Source organism: Sinohyriopsis cumingii, chromosome 16 (assembly GCF_028554795.1).
Source record: "Sinohyriopsis cumingii isolate HCF-2022 chromosome 16, ASM2855479v2, whole genome shotgun sequence".
Lineage (NCBI taxonomy): Eukaryota > Metazoa > Mollusca > Bivalvia > Unionida > Unionidae > Sinohyriopsis > Sinohyriopsis cumingii.
In genome coordinates, this window is record NC_142976.1 from 31523709 (window position 1) to 31533979 (window position 10271).

Sequence of the window (10271 nt, forward strand, 5' to 3'; positions counted from 1 at the left end):
CGAATGTAAAAAGCGGTTAAACCTTGAATGAAAGTTCAGCTCTTAGCACATCTCTCTGGAAAGCATTAATGAGAAAGAAACCTTTTCGCTTTGTACGAGACATTTTGTCTTCGCGCGTTAAGCAGACGATCTAAAGTTGCAAATATTTCAATAATAATACAAGATATTTAGTCTGGAAATATCACATCAATCCAAGTCATCAGGAAATACATATTCATTTAATTGATTGATAAACATTGATTCATTTCTAAAAAAGAGTACAGAAAAATGAATTGAGGAGAGATGATAATGTATTTTATTGAGATAGAAGAGGCTTAAATAACCCGTATACTACATAACCTGTAAACAATATATCAACGTCTAATCTGTAACGGCTAGCAATGTTCACAAAATACGTCTTTTCTGAATAATTATAATAAGACATAAATTCATTTAGTGATTACACATAATAAGATCAGTTCTGCAAAATATGTCTTTCTGTCGTGCCGGTCAGTCCCATTGTAAGGGACTCCTACTATTACTACGACGTTATGATCATAAAGTAACCGAAATAAGCAAATCCAACAAGTTTTGTAAAACTTAACACATCATTTAATTATGATAGTTATTAAATGAAAATGTAAAACGAACGAACGGTATTATCAAATGAATAAGAAATGATTGCAAAACTTATATTCAAGTCCAAACAAAATCGAATGTTCCGAACAAATATTAAATCCTCGAATGTGCTTGTATGACAAAAGTACCGATGTAGCGAAATGGCATTATCCAGAACTCCTTTGAATCTTTCGCAATAGTCCATGAATACTACTCTAGTGCGGTGAGGACATTGTATTTCAAATGAATAATCCAATCAAATGTTTCGTCACAAATAATATCCTAACGCATCTTTAAATTTGCCTGCATACTGATGTTACAACAAGAAAATAAGAAACAAGACTGACTAAAATTGTTCAGCTCCACATACTTAACCGGGTGAACACCAGTTTGCTACTGCCAGCTACGTGATACATTGCAAATATCCAACATCGTAAAAGAACCCACCTGGTCTAACCTATCCACTGAAAAAGAGGAACCTGCCAAACCGCACCAGCCAATGTGGTTTTGTTATTAATATTAGTATTAATGGTCGTAAACACCTACACCAACAACTAATTATAGATCACACGCAATGTACACTCTCAATATATTAAAATATATTTTATAACAGCATACAAGATTTACAGTCATGAAAAAATTATTCATAAATATAGATATAATCATGTACAAAGACTTACAAACAATACAGATATACATAATCATATAAACAGATACGCCTGCCTTTCTTTATGTATATTTAATTTGCATTGTTTGATAGATAATTTTTAGTTTTGTTTTAATTTATAATGTAACATAGCATGTTGGACTTGATTTTTTTCAAAGTGACCTTAATCATTGATTTTTTTGAATTCTGTAAACAACTAATACATAAAATAAATTGTGTCTATTTGAGCACCGTTTAGCTATTTGGATCATTATTTTTCCTGAATCAGAACATTGCCCTTACTATGACCTTTATATTATAAATAATTTTATATATAATTATATATAATTTAAAACAAAAAACATACTTTCTAATTATGATTAAGATTTTAATTTGTAAACATTAACACATTTTTATAAGGTTAATTTCCATTAGGTAAATGTTATTTTTTAAAACACGTTCCGTGTGATCTGAGGTCAAGTAGAGGACTATATAATCTTGTCTTCTAGAAATTAATTAGTCATGCTTCAAGATCTTAATAGAATCTATTGAATTATTCATTGCTGTGTCCAAAACATAATTTGGGCTGGAATTTGACTATTCAATTTATTCAAATCAAGTGATTCTTCTCTCGCGATACAAAATGTACTACAAAAGTAACATTCATGGAAACAGCGATTTGAATTTTTAGTGAAATTTCAATTAAGGATTTAGTTCTTTGATTGTTACATTGTGATTCAAGAAAAATATTCCGGGGCATCAGCATTATACGGGCCAATGCAGTCACATTAACACTTTCAGCGTTGGATTTAATTTCTGATATCCACTTCAGCTTTCTTAAGAAATTTAATTATGAGGACTTGTGTTTGTAGTTCTAGCATTATTTGGGATTCAATTATCAATACCGTTCGTTCTTCTTCTTTATTTTCCCTGTGTATTCTAGGGAAATATACGATTTGCTGCTTCTCGGTCCTTTCTATTAACTATTTTAAGAGCACAGAGTAATTATAAAAATTGGATGCTAGTTCTTGGGAAACGAATTTCTCCAAAACACGTCAGAAAACTTTGTTTGCGAAATTTAAATTCACATTGTTTCGGAATTTTCTAAGTCCCAGTCGTTATTTCACATTTAATTTTTAGAGAGATCAGCAACTTATTTCAATGTATTTAAACTGGAGATCTTTATTTCAAATCCTACTCAAGAACGGTTAGATTACTAGAAAAAGGAGGCATTGTTCCAGCTTATCAGCAAACATGAATCTTCTGAGGCAAAGGATTCATTAGGGAAGACGGTAATAATACTTTAGTCCAGTATTTGATGGGAAAATAATGTTTTGGATAAATGTGTTTTGGATTTTAGTAGCCAGTTTCCATTTAGCTCTTGCTCAAAAACTATAGAATTGAAATTAAAATACAAGAATGAAATAGAGATCAGAAAGTTTGAGCTTCAAGAAGGACAAATGCAACTGGATAAAAATTAAAGACAGAGAAAAAGATGATAGGCTAATACTAATACAGAAATGAAAAGAGGATGGCGGAAATACAGATGTAGAAAGAAAGCAATGGGAAAGAAAGGACACTTTTTTTTCCTGATTGCAACAAATTGAAATATATGCACCAGAATCAAGATAGACGTATTCCAAGTGCTCTTAGGTCTAAGTGGTCACGGTCATGATCGTGTAATGAAATCACTATATTTGTTGTTTCAAACAAACCCTACTCTAATTTTATCAAGGTGAATTATGAACCATTCACGTAGAAGGGTTCCATACTACTCATAGGTGATAATGTTAATCCTACCCCTTCTACAATTGTAAGGAACACATGAGCTTCTCAGAGTCTTTTATTATCAGGTACTTTGTTTTTTTCTGAGAAGTCTTCTTCTAACGAGAGTGTTCTTATTCAGGGGCTCGAGTATGGGTTTGTTAATGTTCTTCTCCATGGTGAACATTTGTCATCAGACTTGATTTCATGAAGAGTGACGGTCCAAATAGTGACGTATATACCCGTTGAGGGTGTCCATTTATCACAAGGCAACAAACTAGCTAGAAATAAGTTTATGGGTAATCCACTTGTAATTGACAAACCTTGTTTGGATCAGAAGGTCAATACTGATGAACAAATCCCTGATTTATACCCAGCTTGTGCAGTTGCTAGAGTGATAAGAAGGAACGCTATTGAGAGTGATGTTAATTAGAAAAGTATTATTTTAGCTGACACATGTATTTGTCAGGCTTTTGATGAGAGCACGTTTACTCTTCTTTTGAATCAGTCAAAGGGTATTGTTCACAGTGATCCTCATTTAACTGCTAATTATCTTTATTTAATCAGATTGACGAACGACAACCACTTATCCTGTTTGTTTCAGATGGCGTTTAGCTAAACAAAAGCCACATATTTTATTTTGTTAAACTATGTGGTCCTTATCAGGAAATGGAGGGTATATGAGGTACATTTTGGCGAATAGTGGTCAGTGAACTGAAATTATAGTTCCAAAAGTCATATGGAGAGGAAATTATTAGCTTAGCCCATGAAACTACATGGGCTGTTTATTTTGGGATCACTAAGACTGATAACTAGATATTGTATCTCTTTTATTGTGAGAAACGTAAAAGTGCTGTTGTTAAATTTTACTGTAGATCTTTTCATACTTTTCAAGTTGTAGGGAAACTCAATCAGAAGATATATAAGGTTTACCTGCAACCTATTCATTCATTTGACGAACCAATAGGCATAATGATGGCCCATTACATAAGACCAAATCAGGCCACCAATACCTGTGAGACCTGTGCTTGACAAAAGAAATTCTGTATCTGCTGGACAATGATTTCATAGAACCGAGTAAACGTGACAGGGGGTCACCATGTATTCTTGTAGATAATACTTTTCACATGTGCATAGACTATAGAAAGCTGAACACTGTAATCAAAACTGATTAATTTCCATTTTTAAGAACTCGATCAATTCATCTAAATAATTTGAAACACAAAAGAGTGTCACCTTTTTTCACCTTTCAGAGGATCCAGGCAAGTTCTACTGACGGAAATGGCAAATGAAATTTCGACATTTGTGGCTCCAGATGGACTTTATCAATATAAAGTTACGCCGTTTGGGATGCAGTGTTCGTATTGTACTATACAAGGTTTAGTGAACATGAGTACGTCTGCTCTGGATACTTGTGACGCTTACATCGATGATTTCATCATCTAAAACGACACATGGAAAAATCACTTAGAGATAATGCAGACCTTTGAAGTGTATATTAGTTCAGCTCCTTCTCCGATTATTATGTTTAGTAATCACGACCCCTTGCTTGCATTGGCAAGATGATAAGCAAAAATTAAAGATTAATAAGGTGAAGTTTCATGTGGCAGGAATACAATATTGACATCAACACGTCCAGGGAAAAGGCAATTTATTACCAGATTAAAATAAATATTATATTGTTTCATACATGTTGTGTGTCATTCTTAGGTATTCATCTGATGTAAATTTTGTATTACATGTACATTTGACTAATATATACAATACAGTTTTGTTGCATAAATCTTTCTTCTTCTTGATGAGGCGAAGTGAAACTTGACCTTGTCAAAAATTAAGTTCAAGTCACGTAGAAACTGACCTGAATCATTGATCCTTTGTTATTCTGTAAACAACCAATACATAACTGAAGAGTTTCTCAGTGAGTGTAGTTTACTTATTATTATTATTTTTGCTTGAGTCCATGACATTGTGTTCACAGGATCTTTATATTATAACTTTATAAACAGACTTTATAATGACTAAGATTATAATTTGTGACCATTAAGTAGTTTCTAGAAGGTTACTTTCCATTAGGTAATAGTTTTGTTAAGAATATTATATGTGTGATCTGAGGTAAAGTAGAGGTCTACATAGTATTGTTTCTCAATAAATTAATTATTCATGGTTTAAGATATTAGCATAATGAGTTGCATTATGCTAGTGTCGAGCAACTCATTTTCGCTATAATTTCATTTATACAAATTATTAAATCAAGTAGTTATTTTCTGGAAATACAAAGTGCTCTTGAAAACTAACATTCTTGAAGACTTGCGTTTATAGTGAAATTTCAAATACGGATTTAATTCCTGGATTGTATTTATGTATTCCGACAAAATATGTTGGCGCATCAGCATCACACGAGCCACGACAGGTACATCAACACTTTCAACGTTGGGTTTAACTTGGATTTCCGCTAAGGTTTAATCAGTCCTTTAATTAGTACGTCTTGTGTCTGAAATTCTATGAATATTTGGGTTTTAATTCTCAATACCGTAAGTTTATTTTGTTTTTCTTATTGTAAGACCAATACGGGGATTTATTCAGATACATAACACCTCGCATTTCGTCCTAGTGTGCTTTCTTAACTAGTGAAAATGTGTTTGAGGAGAAGGAATGTCGGACAACTCTATCAGTTTAGAATCACAGGTTTTATAAAGATATATATTTTATAGTTGTGTAAAATTGTACAACCTTATTTGTATATTATTATAATTTGAAAGGTCTAGTTTTTGAATTGCTGTGCGTCAAATACACTTAGCTTCATTTTTAAAAACGTTGAATGTACCAATCTCGATACACCATACTGCTAGGTTAAATGGCGTGCCATGTAACACAATCATTCGTTTATACAGTAGTTCATTACGATCAATGGATACAATTTTCGTCAATTCATACTATTTAAACCTTCATTTAGCAGATTGCCTTTACCTCACTATGTATGATCCTGAACATATATTAGTCAATTATTAATTGTGTTAAAGTTCTTGCTGTAATATCAACGTCATTTTTCAGCACCTGAAGGGATATAAATGGCGGATTATATATCTGGCGTTGGAAGAACGCATAACAATGTCAGAAACAACCACCGACCCACGGAAATCTACTGGAAAGATTTCGCATATTAGTCAGCATTGCTGTTATCGACCCAGGTTTCATCCCCAAGGACCTGTTGTATGGGGAGTTAGCAGAAGGTGCACGACCAACTGGACGACCACATCTGCGCTACAAAGATGTTTGCAAGAAGGATATGAAGACAGCAAACATCAATGTCAACGACTGGGAGAGCTGTGCAAACAACCGTTCCAGCTGGCGTCTAGCTGTCAGGCAGGGAGTTCAAAACGCAGAGGAAAAGAGAAGAATAAAGCAAGCTGAAAAGAGAACTAAAAAGAAGGATAAGCAAAAGCGTACTTTGGAGCTATGCCATCGTCTCTCGTAGACGGACGGATGCCAAGAGGGCAAGAGAATAAAGCACACTGACTAGATGAAAAATATCCAGTCTTCCTCAACATTCTTGGTGTTTGTATCGATTGTATTAAGTTGGCCGCACACTTCTTCAACAACAGTTTCGCGTTCTCCTTTTTCAATTTGGCGCCATTAGGTTTCTTCGGGTACATGTTTGCCTAGTCGTAGTATGCTAGGTTGAATCTGCACCTTTTCTAGCATATTATTACTGCTTCGGTGAACCTTGTGATCCTAAAAAGGGCTGCTCAGTCACCCAAGGGACTACTGATGTCCACTTATGTTTCAGATAATTGAAAAGCGCTCCAGTGCCCTGAACTGCCCTTTTCCTGGTCTGAAGCTACAGCTCCCTGTGTATGCACACCTGCTGATTTGCCGCTCGCCCATCGCCATATAATTTGAAGGAATCTGACAATGTGAATAGAAAAAGTAACGTGACTTGCGCGTACGTTTGGTGTAAGTGAGGGAAGGTTGCGAACAGTCAAGTCAAGTACGGCATCTAGTGTTACTGATAGTAACAATGCATGGTACTATCTGTGACTGCTGACCGAGAGTGTAGAGCTACACCTAGCTACAATCTGGAAAGACCTTTCTAGTGGATTAGGCAACCGAACATATATGCTCATTCCATAGATGTGAAGTGAGATGCAAGAGCTGTGTCAACATCGTGGGGGGGGGGCATCAGCTCAGGTGCAGTATTAATATTTGGCAATTCACTGCATCCAGATCTGTTTCCAGACGTTTCGACATTGTCATGCCATGATCATCAGAGTCGATAATCCCAGTACCACTACAAACGACTAATCTTTACATACATGAGTAAACTTATTGCAATTGATCCAACGTTATATCCTAAGGGACCTAAAGACAACAGTCTTGATTTCAGGTTCCAAATATTAATTAGATTAAATATGTTTTCCTCGGAAATGTCGACACAAATGACGTATGAAAAGAATATAAAATTTAATCATTTTAATTGAATCAAGCTAGGATAGCAATAGTTCAGGAATGTTTACAGGCATAGTTGGTCATTTCACTTTAAGCGGGTTTAGAGCAATTGTAACGGAAACACTCTTCAATAGAGAAGCTGATCTACCGCAAAATTTGAAAATATGATCAAATAGTGAAACATGCAGTCATTAAGATATGCATTATCGATGACATTATATGCAAAGCCACGAGTTGGAAAGAAAGTTATTTATCATAAACGGTTATAAGAGGTACACAGCATATAAAAAGCAATCAATACGAGTACGCCATTCTGAGAGCCAAATAAATATTCGGCTGTCAATGCAGATTTATTCGCTGTAATTGTAACGTGATTTTGTCTTTAATTTTAATTTTATTTTCTCCATATCAGCTTCTAAACTACGTGTTTTATTTTTAAACTTCCCTATTGCAACAGTATATGTCGTCGATGATTGGGCATATGTTTCGCACAGTTTGTGATGGTTGTACTGCAATACATAATAATTTAAATGTCTCAATGTACGTTAAATCCTTTTTCCGTTCTTAGCTATCCTTATCTACAAAGATTTACTTGGCTATTCGTATTCCCACTCTGATAAGTAGCGTATAATTTATTTGCAATAATTAGTTTCAGGTTGTATTCTTATTTTTTAAATTTGTATCTTCCGAAGCTTTAAGCATTTGAGCATTAATATTTTTGTTACAAGACTACTGTTAGTTGTATCAACGTTTTGTACCATAATTACTAGATTGGCAGTGTTATTGATGAGGTTTAAATCACTTTTATTTGTATTGGCTATTGATGCAGACACTGTCTCTGTTTTAGTCTAGCTATTGAAAGGTAAACCATGCGGCGAACCCTGTGCAAAGAAAACTCACAGGACCTCTTAAAAAATGTCATATTGCTATGCAAGAGGTATGATAATTAAATACCTTTATGATATTACGAGTGGAGTTCTCCATAAATACTCAGAATCCACTGAATTTGTCAAGATTGTCTCATGCTGACTGTATCATTGATAACTTTCTTAATGCATCACTGATAATGCATACTATGTGTGTGTTGCGTTTTGTCCATTTCTGAGCGTCGGACATCACTCCCACCCGCCATTGTTTAGATTGGCGTTCATATGTTTTATGGGTGTATACTTATTTGTTATACTGGGTATGAGTGTAAAAGCTTGTTCTTGTCCCTGTATTTTCACGCTGTTTTGATAAGCATTAACGAATTCATCTGATGGTATCAACTCAGCAGGACCCGTAAAGTCAACAATAATGTAAACAAATTCGCATTCCGGATTTTATTGTGACTTCTTAGTTTCATATGATGCCTGAATTTCTCATGGACGGTTTAAGAACGAATTATCTTGCTTTTCTTAAAGATGATATATCAAAGCTAGAAATATGATGTGAACCCGTAAATTAGTGATTTCAGACATCCTGTGCAGATTTGTTATTCGAGCCGTGTCACGCAGGATTGTGATATAATCAATGTGCAAAGCTGAAGAAGTACATTTTTCATCAAACGTTTCCTTTAACAATAAGTTAGAACTGATGGCTCTGTTCATTGCTGTAAGTTCGTTAAAAAAAAAGATTTCTTATTTTATATTAATGTGTAAAATAGTTTAATTTTGATAGGGACTATTTCAATCCACGTTACGAATGATTGTTTGGTGTCATTATTAGGTACCTCTAAATTGTGATACCATAAACTATTAGTGTGCATCAGACATGCACAACATTATTTCTTTACATAAACTTAATCAAACAGTAAAAGAGCACCGTCACAATTTAAAAATATCAACCAGGATCATCATTGTACAATATTATTACTCAGAAATATAACACCAGAACAACCACTGGAAGTATAAATACCTAGTCTGGGAAAAATGTATAGTTTTTTTTTTTTTTAAGTGTTTGATCCCAAACCACTTTACTACTAAACTCAAGGATTGTTGCTGAAAATATAGTACCAAAACATGGCAATTCACACATGTGTCAACCAAAACTTATTAATGGTGCTAGTAAAAATGCTAAGGACGAACGAGAAAAATTCAGTTCTGAAGGAAGTAATATCTGTCAGTTTGGGGACAAATATAACACTGCAAACAACATGAATTAGCATTATGGTCTGAAACTTGAATGCGTAATGTTCTGGAGACAATGTAAATTTAACATTATTCTATGGGCTTGATATTAATTTGACACTCTGCTACAAGCGGATTGGTAATATTAAAAGGCACAAAGGTTTCACAAAACTCCTGGTGCAATGGACTTGAATACAAAATTATCATATGTGACATGGGGAAAATAATGTTAAGCTGCACTTAGTGACAGACAAGAACCTGCAGTCACATAGCAAGCCGCTGTTTCAATTAACCAAAAAGCTACTGACCAGCACCTACAATTACTAAACACCTAGAATATGAATGTTAACACGTACATACAAATATATTGTCACCAGTGTAAAGATTGGGGTGCCTACAGTATATGTACAAACACTACATCAGAATATAACACAGAATGGATGGAGTGCTCACCCACTATACATAGAAAACATCTATGAGGGATTAGTGACTAGTTGTTAAAGACAAACGATATCCAAATGCTCCTGGTGTATACTGATTAATATATCACTATTTTTGTAGAGAAGTGGGTAACTTTGGTTTTAGCCCAGAAAAGGGTTTTCTGTTGGTCAGATTTGCCTTTGCCAATCATATCGCTCAATCGGTATGTGCTCTCCCCTTCATTTACCCTCTGATCGACATTATTCTAGTTTTGGCTGAAGCGATGTTGC